Below are 5,815 nucleotides of genomic sequence, written 5' to 3' on the forward strand. Positions count from 1 at the left end.
AACATCCATAACATAATGATGCTAATGTTGCATATTAAAAAGGGTTTATAAAAGCATAGATCCATTATCTAATCTACTCATCACATCAGAATCTGTAAAAAAAAAAAAATGGTAGCTGATGGTATTTTCATTTAGTCTTAAACCAAAGTACAGGACACATTTAGGACATGAAGCAATTGAATGAGATATAGTGAAAATGTTCTTCATATATTTAGGCGTAACAACTAATGTTAATTTCAATAATGTGAAAATATTGTGTGCCATTTTGATTTAAAATGTAAAAACATTTTCTCTTCTGGTTAATGATGTGTTTTCCTCAAAGGCGAATACAGGACATGGAATTAACAGTGCAGGTGGATGTAGCAAAAATGCCACTTCATGTCAGTTGGACTTTAAGAGATAATTAAAGTTATAACCATTTCTCCTGAGGGGGGCATGACTAACTTCACGACAGCCCATCCAATAGTTGTAAAAATGTTTCTGCCGGGACTAATATAGTCCACTTCGTATATCCGGCAAAAAATATGTTACTTCACCTCGGGTCATTTCTTATCTGAGAGACACAGAGTGAGGGAATACACATTAATACAATCTAAGGATCAATGAAGTCAAGTCAAAAGAAGGTGCCACTTGTGCTCAAAGCTTCAGAATAAAATATGATGATTTCATGAGCTACGATTAGAATCTTACGATTTTCAAGAAATGGCATTAAATATTTATAAAGATGTTTCCAAGGCAGACACATTTTAAATGTAAGAGATATCTTCTCTGCCTAGTTAATAATAGAATACACCAGCCAGGCAGCTAACTAGCAGTAATGGCTGGAGACATTGTCTTGTGCCCAGAGCATTTTTGTGTGGATCAAACGATCATCACCCAGGAGAGCTCAGACAGCAGGGTGACAGCTATGCCTTAAATTCAGGAGTTCAGAAAGGCGAATATGTCTCTGCCTACTTGAGAGAGGATGAGTAGATTTTGGCATAGTGGATGTGAGCTGCAGCTGGCTGGTCCTCCATAGCCAGCAGTCACAGTCAGCCTCCTCATCTTCCCTCAGTCACCGTCCCAGGGGAAGCGGGAATTGACGTGCCATTAAAGAGGCTTTGAAGAGAGGCAACTGTCAGCATGACTGCCTCTGCTGCTTTTCAGCAGTGAAGGAATGGAAGTACAGATCTGGGTGCATTAAGGACACTGTGAACGGCGCTGGAAATACATTTCACTGTCTTGTGTGCTACAACCAACGGGAGATAGGAAGAGTTGTCTCTGAGGCAAAAGTGAGATGGAGGATTTAAAGCTTTTTCCACAGACAAAAGATACAAAATGAATCACGTAAAAAATATTCTCCTGTTGTTGCTCTAAATACATTTCTCTATTGCACATACATACAGCTATAACTAAAAAGTGTAATTATAGATTAGTTCTGAGCATCAATAAGTTACGTAATAATTTAGAATACATCAACAATATAAAATAGTTTGTGTACCATATTAGAATAGAATAGAATAGAATTGGGAGGGATGAAACCCTCTTTTAATGGTCACACATGCAGAGCACACAGCACACACAGTAACATTTGGCCTCTGCATTTAACCCATCCTAGTACCAGGAGTCTAGTACCATATTTTCAGATTGTCTATGATCTTGGTGACATCTCAAAGAGGTTATTATATCAAACACACAGTGCAGGGGAGCCAACCAAAACCCACAATGATGTCATGTGTTCAGTAGCTGGTGAAATGACTTGACAGAGGAGATGACCTCATTTCCTGTGTGGTTGCCATTGAGTAAAAAAGAGTTTTGGGGACTTTCTACATCCCTTAAAGTTGTAATTAAAAGATGATTTATGGTTGCTTTTACATGAGATACTGGGACATTTGACCAAAATAAAGAAACTGAATATTTTCATGCAAGGCACACTTTTGTGTCTGCAAATTTCCTTTATGCATACATAGCCTACAGAAAATATCCGTCATTAGATTTAATGTCATGAATATATTTTATGCATGTCATGAAAAAATAACACCTAGAGCCATCTTGTCTCATAAGAAATGTTTTTATAAACGATTATCCGCACCATGTCAGTTCATGCCACGGCAGCATAGTGAGCGCTGAAAAGACGTTACACTCTGAATGGTTTCAGTAGCATTATGGCTGCAACCATCACGGCTGATTTTGCATACTGTTTGTTGAAAACGATTTTGCTCATCGTTTGTCTGCCGAGTGCGTCTGAATAAACATGTGCCCCACCCCTCCCTACAAGCACTGCCGCCATGTCTGGTAGCACAACTGGTGTGGGATCAAAAGAAGTCGAGTAAACAACCCATGGAAAGGGTTATGTTACGGATGACACCATCACTTAATTACAGTGTATTTTCCGCAAAGCGAGTCTTGTTGTTGCCATAGAAGATAATAGTGATGGATCCAGATGATGCCAGCTGTATTTTTTTCATAGTAAGACCAGTAAAATGTTTCATAGAGAATCAAATAAATCATGAGTCACCATTGTAGTAATGACCTCATCGCGAAACCTATGACTCACTATAAGATCCATTTAGCCTGCTTTGATGGCCATAAGTCCATGACCTAAGCCCCAAGTAGGGTTTACATACAGAAGGAGGATTTGGATTCCTGAGGTCACATGCATCATCTGACCTTTGACCTTTTTTGTGTGACTGCCCCAGTCGTCAAGAATGAAATCAGAAACCATCGGTTCCATCTAGCTTGGAAATCTGCGAAATGGACAAATAGCATGGCTTTTGACATTTCATATCTCGTGTTACGTATTAAACAGACGTTTGCCATCTTTAACCAACAAAATCTTTAACATACTTACTAGTAGTGTTTATTATAAACCCCATAAAGTTTGTTGGTCTGTCATTCATTATCCTCATATCCAGAATCTCATCTCAAAGGGAACATGTGGTGTTATTTTTAGTGTTGGTTTTCATACGTTTAGTCCTACATTCCAAGAAGTGGACGTTATTTGAACTATTCATACACATGCTGACTTCTTGTTTCTGAAAAGCCCTACAGGTTTGTCTGACTGGATTTTCTTTAGAGCAATTGCTTTGAAGTTTTGACCGCGAATTAGCAAGGGAAGTTTTCTTAGTGGAAAGTCTAGGGAGAGGCATGCGGGTGGACAGAAATAGCTACATAAACGTTCTTCTTTTAGGTGGGCGGACAGGACTTTGGGGCAGAAGCGGGGGCAAACAATGACATCAGAATCACCTCCCACACACATGCATACACAATGCTGCACACAGTCTCTGTGATGATTTAGGCGTTGACACACCAGGATTAAGTGATGTCATCCCCTAAGCGGCTCTTCTGTGGTCTCCCTCTGGGACCTCTGTGACCCCTACCAAGCCACCTGCAGTTCATGAACAGCATTTGTGTGCACATATCAGGGGGGAAAGGCCACAGCCCAGATGGCCAACAATGGGCATCAGAGATGAAAGTGTCCAATGCACCACAACATTCCTTTCGTGTCCCGTCAGCCTGATCAGGGGAAATCCAGCTCAGGAATGAGTATGATGACAGCCTGGTAATATGTCGGCTGTGCAATCTGTGCGTTAGGATTTAATCAAATTGATTCAACTCCACAAAATAGACTGTTATTTAATTTGAAATACTACATCCAAGCCATTTGTCATTATAGCCCCCTCACACATACACTTCAACCCTGAAATAATCTATACATTATTATGTCAGAATGTAAGTGTCCATTAACCTGACTTTACCCTGCCATGTTCCTGGTAAAATGTCAACGTTTCTGATTGAGCCAATGTGTAAAAAGAGACCAGAGAATTCACAGCGAGCGACTGGGTATGGGCAAATGCCAGGACACTCAAATGATTAAACAAAGGACAAGATACTTGGTTGTTAAACACAAAAAACGAAACAGCTTTTTGACCATGTTATAATCCTCGTAGATCTGATCTGCCTTCTGGACACTCAACCCAAGCGCCACCCCTCTACCACGTGAAAACTGGTGAAACACAGGCTGCAGAACATCTCAAGCTAAATATTTTTGAAACTAATTAATAAGAAACTTTGCTGATGACTGCCTCAATTTCTATTCATCTATTAAGTCTGCTGTTAACAATTCATTTTAAAGTGGTCGTGGCATTTCTCACTTTCTAATAGGCTGTCAAGGTGAAATAATAAAAGTATTTTTAGTCTCCAAATGGCATTTGTTATGCATGTCTTACAACTTCAGTTCAAACACACAAGTACTTATATAATAATCACCACTAGCTATTAGGAGTAGTACCATTATGACATGAATCGATTACCTCAAAAGGTTAGCCAATAGCTCTAGGATGCACCTGTGCTGCCACTAATTGAATACAGGCCTAACTACAGGGACCCTGAGAGCATTTAGTATTACTGCAGGTATCTTCAGTGACACCTCATGTGCCGGAGAATGTCTCTACATCTTAATTAGTGTTACTACTGCCATCTGTAAAGGAGAAACGGTGTTGCAGTCCAGGGGTGATAGGCCCACTCCTGTACAGACATTGAAGCGTGTCTAATGAGTCCATCAGCCTGACAGCACCGTGTCCTGGGGGACCCTCCATTCACGATCTCCAGCGAGTCACAGATGAATGTTCCTGGATTGAGAATGCCATCTGTCATTAAATCTGAGTGTATGTTTACCAAACAGGGGCGCGGACTAATTCATGTGCAAATGCACCCGTTTGTTTTCATGACAAATTAAAACAACTTCCCATCACATGGCAGACCTCTTTCATTTCCTCCATATTTTCCACAACTAAAATGAGTGTGTGTGTCTGGGTGTGTGTGTGTCAGGGTTGCTGTGAATCATCATAGGATATAAAGTCTAAAAAGTATTGGACTCATTAATCCATTAAAGAGGTCTTAATTGGTAGTAAAGTATATTTAATCAAGCCTTCAAAATGTAGTACGTTTTCTTGATTGTTTTTTTCATTGAAAAATGTGAAAAATAACTGGTAGTATCTATTTGTGTGTGGGTGTGTATGTATGTATGTAACGGACAGGGCTCAGTGCTCATACAATGTAAGACTGTATATGTCAAAAGCCACCAGGATATGAATGATTTACCATCCATACTTTAAGAGCACATACTTTATACTAACGTTTCAATAATTGATGATTCATCCCGTGGGAGCCCAACACAATTTTCACACATCAGGTGAGGCAATCAAACTGAGAATGATGTTGTCAACTTGACTTTGAATAAAAGGTTAGAAAGGGTCACCAGGGAAAACTGAAGTCGACTAACTCACATAAAACATCTGTTGCACGCCACACATCAGAACCTCTTTTGCACTTATAGCTCTTCACGCTGAATGGTTTCCTCCTGTTCTGTCAACATTTGGAAATTTACCTCATTCTACTTTTTTCAACGTTTTTGATGTTATTAATCTAAAGCCTGAAGATGGAAAGCTTTTTTTTTCATCAGTCGTCATGACTAGCTAGCATGCAAACATCACATGAGATGTCATCATTCAGGAATTTACTTTTATCTCGCACTGTGTACAGGTGCAATGCTCTTCGTAGTGATGAGAAATCTTAAAAACCAGGTCAAATGAGATGAGAAAATTATGCAAGTGTGGAGTAGGTGCGTTTCATTTGCCAAATATAATATAACCAAGTAAACGTCAGCTCTTTGACACCTGATATAAGCATGCATCCATTAAAAACCCTTTGAAAATACCCATTTGGAATAGTTGAAACTGTCATTGCATCAAAACGCAATACTGCAATGTATTATATTAACAACTTTTTTATTCAAAATGCATTTCTAAATATCTAAAGACCCTCAAAGTCAAAT

The sequence above is a fragment of the Pseudochaenichthys georgianus genome, chromosome 24 (assembly GCF_902827115.2).
Source record: "Pseudochaenichthys georgianus chromosome 24, fPseGeo1.2, whole genome shotgun sequence".
NCBI lineage: Eukaryota > Metazoa > Chordata > Actinopteri > Perciformes > Channichthyidae > Pseudochaenichthys > Pseudochaenichthys georgianus.